Raw genomic sequence first — 17,318 nt, 5'->3', positions numbered from 1 at the left:
GTCAGGGGGAGCGCGAGAAGCAGGAATGTATATTTGTCTTTATTCATCCTTAACTGATTAAACAACCCACCGGTCACTAGGTGGCAGGAGTGTTCAAACCAATCAACAGGCTGCCTGTTTAAGCCAGTAGAAGTAGCTACACAGCCCTGTTGTAAACGAAGCAGAAGAAAAAAACGGAGCGAAGGATACAAACGCGGATATTTTGAAATATATCTACCGTCATAGAGGAGAGATGGAGAAGTTTGACAGTGAAAAGAAAAACGGCAGCAGAGGTCAATAAAGCAAGTATGACGGACTTTTATGGCCAGGCTAAGAGTTTTTTATTTTACTTTCAAATACGAGAATACAGTTATAATACTACGAGAACCAAGTCCTATTAACGAAGCTGAAGTTGGTTTTCAATTCTAGTTTCCGATTCTGAAAATGTCTAAAGGGCGATTGTTTCCACTTAATTTTTCAGTACCTTCCGCAACTTTAATCGACTCTAGTTTAAAAACTACAACACCTAGACTCTTCAAACCTGGACTGGATTTTTATGCTCTAATAGCAGAATATTTAGAACCATGTTTGTGATTTGTGAAACTTTTACCTGATTTTTGAAACTTCAATAAAGGTTGATTTTACCACTTTTTTGCATCTGGATCATACTAGAACTGCTCCAATTCTAGCAGTTCTAGAATTGGAGCAGTGCACTTCAAAATTGCACTGGATTATTCTGCTCTAATAGCAGAATATTTAGAACCATGTTTGTGATTTGTGAAACATTTTTCTGATTTGTGAAACTGCAATAAAGGGCAATTTTCACCCTTTTTTTTCAGTCTTGGTCACACGAGATCTGTTCTAATTCCAAAACTACAACACCTAGACTCTTCAAACCTAGACTAAATTATTTTCAACTGGTAGCAGAATATTTAGAACCATGTTTGGGATTTGTGGAACCTTTTTCTGATTTGTGAAACTTCAAAAAAGGCAGATTTCACCACTTTTTTAAAATCTTGGTCACACAAGAACTGCTCTAATTTCAAATATACAACACCTAGACACTTCAAACTTGGACCAGATTATTCTGCTCTAATAGCAGAATATTTTAATCCATGTTTGGGATTTGTGAAACTTTTACGTGATTTGTGAAACTTCACTAAAGTTTAGATTATTATTCACATTTGTTCTATGCAGTTTGTTTCAAATTCAATTCTAATTCAAAACCACTTTATTATTCCCATTGGGAAATTAAATGTTGGTGTAACACATTAATACTTCAGAGTTATTGTAGATGGTGATGGCTGTTGGAAGGAAAGCTCTTCTGCAGCGGTCGGTTAAGTGAAGTGACGTTTCACAAATCAGAAAAACGTTTCACGAATCCCAAACCTGGTTTTAAGTTTTCTGCTACTAGTTTAGAATAATTTAGTCTAGGTTTTGAAGAGTCTAGGTGTTGTAGATTTGAAATTAGAGCAGTTCCTGTGTGACCAAGATATAAAAAAAAGTGGTGAAATCGGCCTTTTTTGAAGTTTCACAAATCAGAAAAAGGTTTCACAAATCACAAACATAGTTCTAAATCTTCTGCTATTAGTTCAAAATAATCAAATCCAGGCTTGAAGTGTCCAGGTGTTGTAGTTTTGGAATTAGAGCAGATCTTGTTTGACCGAGACCCAAAAAAAAGGGTGAAAATTGCTCTTTATTGCAGTTTCACAAATCAGATAAAAGTTACACAAATCACGAACATGGTTCCAAATATTCTGCTAGTAGAGCAGGATAATCCAATGCAAGTTTGAAGTGTCCAGGTGTTGTAGTTTTGGAGCTGGAGCAGTTCTAGTATGATCCAGATGCAAAAAAGTGGTAAAATCAACCTTTATCGAAGTTTCACAAATCAGATAAAAGTTACACAAATCACAAACATGGTTCTAAATATTCTGCTATTAGAGCAGAATAATAAAGTCCAGGTTTGAAGAGTCTAAGTGCTGTAGTTAAGTTTTTAAACTAGAGATGCGGAAGGTACTGAAAAATTAAGTGGAATCGCCCTTTAGCCTTTTCCCGAATCGGAAGCTGGAATTGGAAACCAACTTCAGCTCCGTGTCCTATTAGCAGAATAGTTTAAATATTGGCAGAATAAAGACGCAATATTCCTGGAAGAAAGTCGTAAAATTAAAAAACTTCGATAGAGTGATACGTGACCCCTTCAGCAAATCTGTTTCTTTCTATTAAATAAAAAGTTGCTTAAACAATCGTTTCAAAGTCCTGGGGCTGAAAATTTGCTCCTGATGTGTTAAAATATTTTGTATTTACTCATTTGCTTAACTCATTTGTTAAACCAGTACCAACCATAACCTTACTGAATAATCAGTATTCCCCAATTTAGTGCAGTATGGTGAAAAGTTATCAGAAAATTAGTCTTTATTCTCAACCAACTTTATTCGTATTTAAAACACAAATAAAAAACCCAGAGCCTGGCCCTTTTACTCCATCATAATCAAGTAAATGTAGCTCTCAGAAAAAGGCCAGGAAATAGACAAAACCTATCTTTTTATTGTTAATGCAAAATGTTGTACACTTTTCATCTCTTCTTATCTGACAAGCTGGAACAATATTGCTGCATATTTTCCACAATAAATGTTAAAAACTGTATACCTTTTGAAAAACTAAAGTGAAGAAGCTGACAAGTAACCAATGCTTACAGTTGTAAAACATTTTATTGCATTAAGTGTAAAAATCTACATCCCATTGAATCAGTTGCACTTTTTCTCTTTCAAACTGAATAGTCTTAATTAAAGACGATTCCTGAATAATCTTGATTAATAAACTGAACTTAATAAACTGAACTTGGAAATTATTTTGAGACTTAGAACAATAAAACAGGGGTTTTGATAATAAGGTCATACAATGCTGGAGCCAGTGGTTTATACAGTTACATTATTAAATATGAACACATTCACAATAGTATTTCAATTCTGGGAAGGAAAGGGCACCAGGGGGCGTGAAAAAAAATTATGGTCCGACAGAAAATAATTGAGAAACACTGCTTTACAGCAATCCGTCATACTGAACATGCATGTAGCAACAGTGGAGAGGAAAAAGTCCCGTTTAACAAGAAGAAACCTCCAGCAGAACCAGAGCCAGAACTTTGCTCAGTACAGTGGGTTTGAGACAATAGAGCAGAATGCCCAAAAGACCCCCAGAATAAGCGTCTGAAAAGTGTCTTCTTCATGTTTATCTAGATTTTTTTTTATCTGATACCTCTAAGACCAAACTATTGGTAGCCTGGAAAGAAAAGCTGGTCAGAGATGATGACCAAATGGAGCTAAATAGTAAAGTATATACTGGAATTTTGGATATTGTGCAATATTATGTGAAAAAAATCCAAGAGTATGAACACTTTTGAAACTTTTTATGTGAATTGCTCTTTCAGACAGTGCTGTTGTCTTTCTGAATAATCAAACATTTGAAATAAGAAGGTATTGGGCTGAGCACAATAATTATGAAAAACATTCACCACATTCACACTTAAGATATTATTTTATCTTAAGTGTTCTTAAGATAAAATAATAAGCCTGAACAGAGTTATGCTCAAGGCATTAATCACTCTTCAAAACAATCATCAGTGGAAAAAAATAGCCTAAGAAAATTCTGATTATTGCCAAAACACGAGTGAAACTGCTGCTTCAAACCCTCCTGTGGTTTTTGCCCCTCCTCTTTAAACTGTGTGCGTGTGCATGTGTGTGTGTAGGCACGTGCCCACCGTTATCTTGTGTTTATGTGTTGCGAGAATGAAACCTGGCCTGTTTGATAGCAGGTGATCAGAAATTACTCAGTTCTGTGACGAAGGCAATGTTTTATCACTTGACGCTTTCATCAAGGTTTGCTGTTTAATGAGAATGAAAATGAAGCTAAAGAAAACAACTGCAGAGGAAACATGGAGTTCCTTGGAATTCTTTGTCAGAAATTTCCCAAGCCAGATACAAATCCTCACCAGAATTAAAAGATAAAGAGATCCAATTCTCCTGGTGATCTCAGGTTGCTGTGACTTCACAAAGTTAGTCTTTACTACAACAGAGACACCTCCATCTGTACTCTGCTCAGTTCCTTCCTCTTTGACAGGAGCTGATCCCTGCAGGACGTCATGAACAGGTCATCAGTTCCTCACGGCAACATCTGAACTCTAACAAAATGTATTTATTATAATTCAATATTAATTATTAATTAAATCATCAAGTTATTTTATTTTATCTTATTTTAGGAACAGTCTCTATCCCAGCCCTGGGTTGGACGTGTTACAGCTGAGTCTCTGCCTCCAGGTCTTTATATAACAGACATTCCTGCTTTGTCCTTGTCAGCATTTTGTTTGGTTTGAAGCTCAGTGAAGCCATGTTCCACAGCATCCCAGAAAGACTCCCTGGGGTTATCAGCCATATGTTGTTCTCTGCTACAAACTATAAATGAAGAGAAGTGTGTATTACAGTCTTATTTAGAAGTACTTGGTACTTGGAGGCAATCAGACATGAAATCCTACAGACTGAGGTCCATGTAGCCACCGGTAGGCATGTAGTAGCTCTGCCTTAGATCTAACTATAGAGTTGTTTGTGAAGTAAAAATTCTTTAACTGTTGCCCCGGCTAGCATAGGGCAGCCTGGTGCTCTCTTGTGTATAAGCTGCTTGAGGAAGTTTGATGGGGTGCCAGAGAAAGTGTTCCTGAGGAAGTTGTGAAAGCCATTTCATCCAGAATCTGCCACACATGGCCAAAGAAATTCCAGAAACATAGACCCTTTAACTTTACTATTATATAGACAAGATATTATGGATTCAGCTAAAGAGATTGTGTTGCAGGGAGATGGAAAATCCAGCAAGTAGACACAATAGTACATCCTTTGAGTTTAGGATTGCTTAATTGGAGATACATCCATTTAAACTCTATGGTCGGTTTCCAACCTCCAGTTTTTGTGAAACTTTCATCAGTCAATGTATATTTTATCTGACTCTGCACTATATTCAAGAAGAAATTACAACGACAATGCAAAATAGGTTTTGGAGGCCTTCTGTACCAATTCTGGTGGCCCTGGGCAGATTAGGCTGCCCCTGGCAGCCCAAAGAGACTGAAATCTGATTGGACAGAACGTCGATGATCCACACAGACATGTAAGGGAAGCAGCACAGCCAAGACAAATGTTCTAAAAATAGAGAATAGACTATTGGAAGTAAATCATAATAATTCAATTGAAAAAATTATAATCTATGTTGCAAATATATTGTTATTGATTCTGATAGCGACAGCCTACCAGGGGACCCCAAAGGACTTCACACTACATTTAGTAATTCACCCATTCACATGCACATTCAAATTCTATTAGTGGATTAAAAGTTTGAAAGAAATTTCTAACTTTTTCTTATGGCTCTATAAACTATAATAAGGAAATATTTCAAAAGCTACAGAAACGGAGTTTAGACATTTCTTTACATTGCAAAGACATTTCTTTGCAATGTAAATTTTGCGCAACAAATGAAAAGCATCAACACTCGCTCTTAAAGCTGAAGCTGCGTCTTGATGAACTTGAACGACCCCATCTCCAAGCCAATGCTTTTCAGACGAAGGTACTCTCTGTTCTCTGCCCCCAAACCTCAGTCGAACTGCAAAGGCCTCACCTCTGCCTACGTTATCCACATGACAGGAATGATGATGTGCCTCAGGGCCTGAATTGGTTTGAGTCCAGGATTATCTTTAGATCAGTTAAAGTTGGGGTGGGGAAACAAATTTATATAACAAAAAAAGAAATCCAATATCAAAAAGTTGTTTGTTTTTATTTGATTCCATTATGGTTTATTAATTTTTGTGCTTATTCATCAGATGTTTACGGTGCTCATTAAATAAAAATGTCTATAGTTGAATATAGTTTCAGAAAAAAACAAAACATCGAATTTGGAGCTCTATCGCTCCTATGAAGAGATCTGCGTTCTGATTGTCCAGCTCAGCTGCTCTTTAAAGGGGCCTTCCAGCATATCAGCTCTGCTGAAATAAGAAAGCCATCACTTTGTTTTGTATAAAAATGTTTAGATGCTACACATACAGTACAGTTAGAAAACTAATCTTTGTTTCACTGATGTGAAGGTGAGATAAAAAAGCTGTATAAAAAGCTGCCGGTATTTTACAGTAAGTCAGAGAGAGGTGTTTTGTCTTTTTCTCCAGTGGAGATATCCACTGCATGCAAGATACTGACTACTCATAAGAAACTGACTCTTTGTGTCTTATCTTCTTCTGATCTTTCTTATTATCCATTTGTTTATATGTTCACCATTTCATCTTTTCTTACCAAAGTTTCCTGCCCATAGCTCAATTCTATCATTTTATATTTACATATTTATGACAGCACTATGATTACATATTCTTGTGTTTCTCTGGACATTTTGTTGAGTTGTATTGTAGATAGGTCACTAATTTGTAACCACATTTGTACACTTATGATTTAAGAAAAATAAGTTAAAGATGTTGATAGAAAAATGTATTTAAATGACTGCATTTCTCAGTTTTTTCCCCTATATATTTACTGTAATATAGGAAGCTTTAACAACTTATTGTGAAAACTCAGGCAGGTAGAAATAAATGACATGGTTTATTAGAAACGGTTGAAAGAGGCATGAGATGTTGAAATAGATGAGTACAAACTGACAGTCATTACGAAATGTCCAGCAACAGACATGCTGGAAAAATTGGCTGCACAATCAACAGCAACCATTTTACTGTTTCCCCCTTTTGTTTTTTTTGTCTCTCTGTCTTTGTTGTTTTTCAATAGTTAGAACTAGTTTGACTTGTCAACTGAGCAACAGGAAGAATATCCTATTTTTTATTATTTTGTAGATCAATTCTATCAATCTGTTGGAAGGCAATCAGACCCGCCACTCTGTTTTCCAAGCTGCCAGGACAGAGCACTTTAAAAAACATATTTAAAACATATTTACAAAACACATTTTCTTTAGGGAGAGTCTTCAGGATAAATTTTAAGAGAAGGTAACAGTTCAGTAGATTTGATGTGTTCATATTTTAGTTACACAGCCACTATTCGCAGGTCTGGTAGACCTGCCGCATTTTACCGTTCAAATTCAACACACAAAAAATTTGTTGCCTTTAAATACAAAAAACATGTTCACATATACTACATAAAATATAGACAGCAAATATGGCTGATTTTTGCCTTTTAATTTTAAAAGAAAACATTTTAAGAAAAAAATGCACCACTCATTTATGTTTGCGCTGACAAAAATATGCAATTTTAAAAAGGACATAATTTCTATTCAAGCTAAGTAAACATTTATATTTATCTTTAAACTTACGTGAAAGGCTTTATGACAGCAATCTGTTTTTATCCTTTTTTCTATTTTTATTAGAAATTTCCTCCAAAAAGAATACAAGATGAATGCAAATCAGCATCCTGTTAATGTAGGAATGGGCATTTGTCAGTTGTGAAGCTTTTGGCAACTGCACATTGCAACAATGTTTCAGTTACAGTAAGACAAAATTCACACATATAAACATCCCTGTATCTCTGTCAGTCCAAGGACTTTGTATAGACTTAGATTGGTTTTAGTATTTATGCTGCATCCAGACATTTTCCTAACCCTAACCTTTACCCAAGCTTTATTCACTCCATACCTCAAACCAAACTAGCTGAACTCAGTACAACTGAAAGAAATAGAGATCAGGAAAATGACCTCAAATTCCATGAATGGAAACCTTTTGTTGGTTAAAATGGTTATAATGGTCCTCTACATGTAGTATATACAAGCACACACAAAAACACAGAGGAACTCGCCCTTCTTTGCCTTCCTCACACATACAGACACACACACAAGCAAGCACGCACACACACGCACGCGTGCGTACACCCACACGCACACACGCCTACCCTTATTTGTTTTGCTATAATGAAAAGTGAAAACGGGTCCCACAGGCCCATTCAGCTTACAATGGTTAAAGTTGCTTTATGTTTGACAATTTCCTTCTGAATTATTTCAAGTTAAAATCAGAATTAAAATTGTGTGATAAAGTAAAGCTTTTCACCTAAACAGTTTTTTTCCTCCGCTCCTGCTACCAGCTGTTTGTCATAGGTTCAGAGCTGTGTCAGATGTTCCAGCTCCCTAGGTCATCAGCATTTCCCTAGACAGCACTGGTGTTTGGCTGTGTGTCCTTAATCACAGGAGGAGCTTTTCTTACCCCCTTTCCAGAAACAAAGACATCGGATTTGGATTAAAACGAAGCTGCCTCCGGTCACAGATAGAGAGCGCCATCGTGACAGCACCCATGCTCTCCGTAGCTTTTATCTACCTCCGTTTTTTATAGTTAGAGACCGTTCATGTGACTCCTCCCGGTGCACTCAGAGCATGTGAAAAGCATGAGGAAATGGCCAGCTTTACAACAAACAGCACCCGGGGGAACGGAGGAAAACCCTGAGCTTGCAAAGATGGGACGAGAGGGAGAAAGGTGGAAGATGGAGTCTGAGTGAGAGTGAGAAAGGTGAGCTAGAGGCAGCGGACTCACACTCACACCGGAAATAATAATGGGACACAGTTTGAAGTTGATGAAAAATCTGTTCCTTAAGCTTACAAATGACGGAAGCAGGGATGTCAGAGGGTCGGAATGAGGGGAAGAGAAGCAGAAGGAGCTGTCCTCTCATGGCTCCCCTCATGGTAAATCAGACGTCCATATTTAGTTGGAGAGAGGGAAGGCCCATCAGTAATGTAAACACAGCCTGGGGGCGGGAGGCAGAGAGACTACATCAACACCAACACTGGAGTCCATTGCCCAGTACAGCTGTGATCCTGGTCATCAGGAGGAGGCAAGGAAGACTGAGCCAAACTTAGATCGAACTAGATCATCTGAAAGTTCCTCTGTTGTGTCTTTGCCTTTTCCATTTTTGTTTTTTTTCGGGGGCGGGGGAGGAGGGGCTCAGCTTTTTAGTATGTTTAGATTTATTGAGAGCGAGCTTGGGTTAGTGTTAGCCATGAGGTGTGAAGTATACCCTGGACTTTAAAATGAAGAGACACAGCCATGGGAACCGAAGCCCTTCTGCAACATAAATCGTCACAAAAAGTGCAGTGCAAAGTAAGGCAGAAGAACGAGACACATTGTTAGGTTATCTGTACACAGGAGGCAAAGGGTAAAAACTACCTGACAGCTGACTGTGAATTGTCCACCATGAGTGATCTTTGCTCCGAGAGCTCTGAAGAAGAGCTGGCTGAGGTTGATGAGACGCCATGGAAACAGGCGGCAGGCCGGCTACCCATCATTCAGCTGCTTCCGAGGTCCAAAACCTGCTCAGCTGGGGGATCCCCAAAGGTGTCACCCAAAGACTCCCCGCGCGGATCCCCTCGAAACTCCCCACTGCTCTTCAGAAAGCTGCTCATGAACCGCAGCATCAACCTCCAGAGACGCCGCTTCACGCTGGCTCACACGCCCAGGTACAGGCTCTCCATAGGGGGGCCACATGGCGAGGGGTACAGAATTCAAGTTCCACAATGGTGCTACAGGTCATGTTCTTCTGTTTATCTACTTCCATTACTGATATGTGTTGTTAATTTTCTGAAATGTAGAATATGAGAAGAATAACTTTAGATTTGCCACACCAGTTCCTAACTGTGATCTGAACTCTCTTCAGCTCTCATTTTTTTTCTCTCACTTTTGTTTCTGACCAGTTTATCTCTGATGCAGATTAAGCATGGTCTAAAGTACACCTGCAGGATTTACTAGTATTCTGGGATATTTTAGCCTTGTTTTCTCACTGGGGCAAGACAAACCTTTGATTCATGATGAGGCCCTCTTTTAAGCCAACCTAAAAGAGGACCTCACTGACCAGAGCGAAGAAAATGTGAAATGTTTGTATTAGGATAGGATGAAACATAAATGTCTTATGCGTTTCTTGTATTGTTGGCACTGATTGCTTCTTGCACTAGACATGGAAATTAACGCTCCATAGTCAGAAAAATCCATTCTATTGTGAAAAATAAAATGGCCAGAAATGTGAATTTATTGATCAGAACAAGTAGCCTACTAGTTTTAGTGCATATGACAATCTTTACTCTATCAACTCCAAATTCTTGTCTCTCAGTTGTGTTGGGATTGTTTAAATGCTGTTCTGCTGTATCTGCTTCTTAATGCAAAGATGTTTCTAGTCTCACCAAAGTCTACTTCATCCAGCTTTAAGATGTTCTTATGTCCCATAATGTGAGACTCTTAGAAGTGATGAAAGGCAGGGGATCTGGTGTATATGCTGGATCAGAGAGAGTTTCCTGAATTACATTTGCGGAAGGAAAGGAAAGGCTTTAAGACTGTGATATATCAATGGCTTTAGCTACCTCTTACGTACAGCTCAGTGAGAGGTAGCATCTACGGTTCTACAGCTCTTCTTCTGTCCTTACTCACTGGCTTTGGTTACCTAGCAACAACTTGTTGTTGCCCCCCCCCCCCCCCCCCCCCCCCCCCCCCAACATACTCGGACGTATTCCACGGACTCAATGCAGATTCGAAGGAGATGCCGAAGGTCACGCTCGTTGCAACGTAAGTTTTTCAATAATACCCGCGTACTCGGTGACGCGCTGACTTGAACAGGAAACTGCTGGGCAGGAAACACTGTTCACATTGAACGGTGTTTTCTATGCGACACCGAGCTGAAAATGTTAGTGCAGTCAACCGGGGCCAGGACGCCTTGCGTGACTGCCGCTCTCTATGCAGCATTAACAAGTGTGCGGTGGCTAGTCTGGAGGTGAAGAAACCAATGATTCTATTATACCACGGTTAGCTTAGCCCAACAAGCTTATCAGACTTGCTAGTATCTATTTGGATTGCTATGAAGGCATTTGTCACGAGAAATGTAGGCAATGTGTACACTTGACAAAATTTCAACCGTCCGTGGACAGTGCGCGGTCCGCAAAATACAGAATACGGCGTGTGTCTGGTAACATGAAACTGGAAGCAGTTTCATGTTTTGCTACAGTGAGCCATAACTGCTAGAAGAAAAGAGAGAGAAATCAGGGTGAAAGGAGAAAACGAGCACAATAGCTTAAGAGGAAAGGTCGCGTCACTTGTTGGCAGTAGTTTTGATATTTAAAAGAAAAAAAAACTAATCCATAATTATCAATATAAACTGAATCAACGGATCATGCCCTATAGCTTAATTACACACAAACATCACTTACTTTTGACTTTTTTTTTTATCTTAAAGAACAAGCATCATAATCTTTGTATTTGTGCACTCAAGATATCAGTGATCGTCTTAATTTTCCGCACATTGTTTGGCCTTTCCAACTATATTTTTAATTATTTTTTTTAATTTTTTGTAGAACTCCATTTTTAAATTAAACCAGCAACAGAAATGCTGTATTTGTTGGATAGATTTTTTTAGGACATTGCTATTAAATAAAAGAGAAGAGTTGACTATTCAACTTTTTACAGTTAGTTACCTTATGAACAGAATGTTCATATAGGTTTATTGGGTTTTTATGTGACAGAGTAAAACTAAATTGTACATTATTGTAGCCTGGTAAAAACCAAGTCTTTTTTGTACATTTTACTTTGTCCAAAAGGTCCTTCTCATTCTGTTTGCTGATTGGCCCAGTAGAAAATCTACCGAATGAATCCAAGTGAATAAGAGAAAACGCAGACTGAGTTATAAGCTGGATGTGAATTGAGCGGAATAATGTAGGAAGTCAATGGCCAGGTTAATATAATTGTAACATTGAAGAATGATGCGTTTTTAAATTTGGTCTACGAACATAAGTTTGGATTACAGAAATATGTATTCAGCCTCCTTGAGTCAATACTGTAAAGCCTGTTCCAGTCAGTGCTGCAGGGCTTTTGATGTCTCCACCAGTTTTACACATTTCTATTCACAAAATCACTTGCTTTCATTCAGGTTGGTAAAAATTGATAATCAGGTGCTTTTCATTCAAAAATGTACATAAAAATCTTTAAGTTACATTTTCTTTTGCTTGCTCAACTTTTGATTTTGAGATTTGCGTGTGACTAATAGTTGACATATTGATAAATTCTCCCACCTGAGCTGTAGATTTCTTCAGTTCCTCCAGTCCCCAGGGGCTCTTGACTGTTTCTCTGATTAAAGCCCTCCTTGTCCAGCCTGTTAGCTTTAGGTCAAGGGTGCCCAAAGTCGGTGCTCGAGGGCCGGCATCCTGCACGTTTTAGTTCTCTCCCTAGTGGTAGTAACAACCTCTTCAGTATGTCAATGTTCTTCTTAGGCCTCTAATGAGCCATCATTTGATGCAGGTGTGCTAAACCAGGGAGAGAACTAAAACATGCAGGACGCTGGCCCTTGAGGACCGACTTTGGGCACCCCTGCTTTAGGTGGACATCCGTGTGTTTTTAGGTCTGTGGTTATCCTATCCTCATTCCATCTTCAAATAACAGACTGAACAGAGTTCTGTGAGAAGTTCCCAGCTTTGTTTTATAACCTAACTCTACTTTAAGCTTCTCCACAACTAATCGGGAAGTCATCAAGATAGCTTCATAGACAAACCACCTCGCCTGGTCTTTCTTACTTTGGAGGACCTCAACCTGTCCCTATAACAGAATCCAGACACACCACTGAGAAAGCATCTTTCAGCTGCTTGCAGGCACAATCTTATTCATTTGGTTGTTTACCACAGCTTAATGTTATGATTGTTTTTTTTGAGCAGGACCGAAATGCAGGCCAGAGGAAGGCAGAATCATAGTGAAGTGGAAGCTTATTAAAGAAGAAAAGTTACAGAATACATTAGGAGGCACAAAGGGAACTGACCAGGAGAGACACCTGACATAAATAGGCGGATCTGACAGTGACTGAAAAACCTCCATAAAGGATGAATTATATATACACAGGGAGTGAGTTAGTTCCTAGTAAAAGGAACCGGAGAGAGTAAATAACTAAATGTGGAGCAGTCGTGGGCACTGAGGGAAAATATAAAGCTAGGAGAACGCTGATAATAATCCATATGAGACGAGGATTGTTTGAACCTCTACTAAGCAAACACAGAACTCTAAACTCTGAAGAACTCAAAGCAAATAGGGACAATCATCCTGACCTTAGCTGAGGGTTTTTACATAAATCCACCTGAAAACTGAGCATTGAGGACTTTGGCTCAGCTCTGTCTTTACCACAACAGACCTGTACTCTACCCCAACCTCTGCATTGATCTCCAGCTCTGTCTTGACCTTAGTCTTAAGCAGGTCTCTGGGATACTTACCTGTTACCCTAACCGCCCATATTTTTCTGTGGCTGCACCAGTAAGAGTATGCTTATGGTTGTACAGGGCCACATCCCAATTCGTCTTGTCTTGTTTATGAGGATAAACAGCTGGTTACCGGCTTTTTTCACATTTTCATCTCAGGCTGACTTCTCATTTACACCCTTTTCCCTATCCTGCCCACTCTGTGTTCCCACTGCAGAGGGTGTTAGTGAAGCATCCCTCCCACTACCTGACGTGCCTCAAAGTCAATTTGACAATCGCTCTAAATGTTTCCATAAATCTGTGAAATGTGTATGTCTGTTATGTAGGGAAGTCTTAAAACCCATGAGATTACCACTGTTAGCAATAATTAGGAGACACAGAAACACACACCAACCTCAGATTAGAGCACTCCTAGAACAACATAGCTATGATTCAGCGAACAGCCTGCAAGCACTAGAAAGTACAGGTAGAAAGCCCAAAATAACCATTAAACAGCAGATGAGAAGCAAGAGAAAACCTCTTTAATCAATCAATCAATCAATCAATCACATTTTATCTGTATAGCACATTTCAGCAGCAAGGCATTTCAAAGTGCTTTACATCATATCAAACACAGAAACACAATGCAACATAGAATCAACAATCAAAACACGACATTAAGTCAGGTTCCATCAATAAATTTGTAATTGATTACGTTTCAAATACAATCCTAAACAGGTGGGTTTTTAGTTGAGTTTGCATCCATAGAAGGTTTACCGGTTACACTCCTACTGTGTTATATGGAACAAAATACCTATTGCTATTTTTATTCCCACTCACGCTCACAATCACACAGTTTAAAACGATGTAGACAGCATTTTAATGGGCTTCTGGCACAAGGCTCCGTACACCTCTTTATTGCTCTTTGGCCCCAATCTGCTAAATCAAACATTGTTGAAGAACATGATCAGGATCCTGAAAGCTCTTTTTAGGGACAGCTAAAAAAAACTAATGGTTGAACATCTTGTGCATCTTCAGAACATTCCAATATTCCCTGCTGGTTTATATAAGGAACTGCTTAATTAGTGCTTTGTCCCTTTAGATCTTTTCATCCAGTTAAGCGGTCATAACTCTTGTGTGTGAAGAGTGCAGTAGTCGACCAGCCTCGCTCTGGGTGATAGCTTCAGTTTTACGAGCCGCCTTAAACCGAGCAAATTAAACATTTACTTGGTTAACAACGTTAAAGTTAGACTTGTATGATGAGCATGGACATACAGTATCTTTTTCTAACTTATTAGAAAAACATACTAATAAGTTAGTATGTTTATTAGTAAACATACTAACTTATGTTTGTATGTAACATAAGTTAGTTTATAAGACTGTTTATAAACTATAACAGGCTGTTTATCAGGATAAACAGCCAGGATAAAACTTGGTTGTTTATCCTGGTTTAACAGCCTGGATTAACAGGCTGTTAAACCAGGTATGGTTAATTTTCTTAATGCTACAGTTTCTAACTTTTATGAAAAACACAAGGGTTTTTACATATTTGTTAAAATTATTATGTATATACAGTAAGTCAGATTATCTGTGGAAAAATTGCCTTCACCCAGTGTTCCCAGTACTAACTGGAAACAATCATGCGGAGCCAGGAGGAGAGTCTAAGCTCTGTCAATCAGTTTTGTGCTCATATTCCTGACCTTCCTCCCTGCTATTCTACAGGTGGTTCACCACAGCCACTTGCCACAAATGCTAACACTAGTTAGCATGGTCACCAGTGACCAAGGATAAACGCTTTTCCTGGAATGGTAAGTTGTTTTTTCACCATTAGCACAAAGAACAGCATGCATGATGTTGCTTGACAGCGTTAATACCCTCCTCCTGACTCTGATTGGTTGATTATGACCAGGAGGGGTGCATTTTTGCAGATGGCAACAGCAGTACTGGGAGGATATACATTTTTTCACAGATTATCTGTCGCATACCATACTGTCACGACAGTTTTATTATTTTTTTTACAAATAAAAACATATTTGTAAATACATTACATTCTCCAGCTTTAAGCAGTCAGTGATGTTCTGTCTGGGGTTCCTTAAAGGCCATCATGGAAACTTTTTGAGCGCAGTGAAACTAGTTTTATGGACGTCTCCGTTGTTTGTCTGTGTTTACCTTTGATGGTCACATTTAGGTGGCCAGATGATCAAAAGTGTTCGAACTGCATTTGTTGAGAAACAGAAGTTAAGCCTGAAAAACAGACTTGTCTGATCCCAAGAACAAACTTTTTAACATTCTAAGGCAAGCCAACAAGTTCATTCACCTTTTAAACTCGCACTGTACCACATTTTTGGGTCTGATACACACGTTTTTCTTTGAGAGTTTACTGAACTATTTCAAAACTGTTTCATTAATTTCCGAGTGTCTGTTGAAAATCTAAATATTAGTGCGCCAGAGCTGAGGAGCAGAGGGGATTTCACTGTTGAATCTGGAAGGCCAGATGTTGGCAGCGCAGTGCAGATATTCAACATGACAGGTTTTTATATTACACAGCTCTAAAGTCCGGCCATTTAGGAAGTTTCCCTCTGCACACTCTGTGCAACAATGTCCCATAATGTCAGGCCTTAGATAAATGAGAGGAGATGAGTTATTACAGGATGACTGGCAAGGAGGAGGAATTAAACAAACATGGAGTCCAGTGGAAAATAAATGTTGGAGTCAGGTCAGTTTTAGAACATGCCCACAAGGTTATTTTCCCTCGGTGTTAGGAACTGAAGATTGTTTTTAGTTTTATTTTCAGTTCTGACTGATAGAAATGAAAGTCAGAATTGGATGACTCTGTTATTTTTATATCATGTTTTTATATATTACAAATACGACTGACATAATAATAATAATAATAATAATAATAATAATAATAATAATAATAATAATAATAATAATAATAATAATGCTGATTATGGCATCAGTGCAGATAATCAAATGTCATGAGAAGAACTAAGCCAATGCTATCTGACTGTACTTTTACTGTGTAGGCAACTATATTCAATTGTGGTGCTATATGTTGCACAGCCCATGATAGTGTGTTCAACATTAATAGTTTGAAGGAATTTCCTTTGTCATTCTTTATAACCGTAGGGTTGGAGCATGAATATGTTCCACTGTGTGACCTTCTCAGTCTTTCACATTATTGTGGAGGAATTTTAGCCCATTCTTCTTTACAATATTGTTTAAAGAGACCTACTATGTAAAATTCACTTTTCGCATGCTTTTGTCCTTTCGTTCGGGTCTCTACTGCTTCCAGAAGCAGTCCAGGCACTATGAAAACGAGCCATTTCAAAGACTTCTCAATTATTAAGTCACAATCTGCAGGCACTGCCCCGTTATCTAGCAACATAAGCAGGGATCTGGGGGAAGCATGTTTGGTCAGCTGGTTTTCCTGCTGTATGTGTAGTACAATGGCTGGAAAAGGCAAGTGTTTTGGTGTTGACTTACCATCCAGAAACCACTAGCTGATGGTTGTTCCACTTCTTCTTCTGGGTCTGACTCAGGGTCAAAGATGTACAGTTCTACAATTGCACATCTGTATGCAGCTATTTTCATGTGCATAAAGTGCAACATTAAGTTGGAGGGCGTTGCTGGTAACAGCTTATTTGCGTAAAAGTGACATAATTTTGTGCAAAAATGTAATGAACATGTTTTGTATAGCTCATAGACCTATCCGAACTTAAAAGGAAGCATAATAGGTCACCTTTAAGTTCATTATGATCTGCCAGCAACCATGTTTATTCAGTCTAAGGTTATGTCTTTAACTGGGCCATTTCAATGCCTTTGTCCTATTTTTTCAGCCTTTCTGTTGTTGATTTGCTGTTTTTTAGGATTATTGTGCTGCTGAGTGATTCAATTGCTTCATAGCTTGAACTTTATTAAATTCATGATTAGCTCAGTGACTACAAAGTGTCCATGTTCTGTTGCAAAACACATAGTGGAGGACTCCTCCATTACTACCTATGGTGGGTGGTCTGACATAATTTTGTTGATATGGTATCTTTAGCTTTTGCCAAACATGACAACATGCATGATGGTTAGCTATCCCTGCTTTTTCTGTCCAAAGGGCATTGTTTCAGGTAATTTGAAATTTTGTTTTC

The 17,318-nt window shown here is 38.5% G+C and overlaps 1 protein-coding gene and 1 long non-coding RNA gene across 2 annotated transcripts in view; both read left to right on the top strand.

The window, feature by feature from the left end:
- Positions 1-17,318, top strand: part of pde4ca (phosphodiesterase 4C, cAMP-specific a) — a 64,619-nt gene that overhangs the window by 2,055 nt on the left and 45,246 nt on the right. The gene's annotated exons all lie outside the window — the stretch shown is intronic.
- On the top strand, positions 1,382-1,889 carry LOC116721202 (uncharacterized). The gene is made up of 2 exons (XR_004339550.1): positions 1,382-1,429; positions 1,782-1,889. It is a non-coding gene; the product is annotated as an uncharacterized LOC116721202 (long non-coding RNA).

This window comes from Xiphophorus hellerii, chromosome 6 (genome assembly GCF_003331165.1).
Source record: "Xiphophorus hellerii strain 12219 chromosome 6, Xiphophorus_hellerii-4.1, whole genome shotgun sequence".
NCBI lineage: Eukaryota > Metazoa > Chordata > Actinopteri > Cyprinodontiformes > Poeciliidae > Xiphophorus > Xiphophorus hellerii.
The sequence above is the reverse complement of the archived record's forward strand: the minus strand, read 5'-3'. Positions and strand labels throughout refer to the sequence as shown.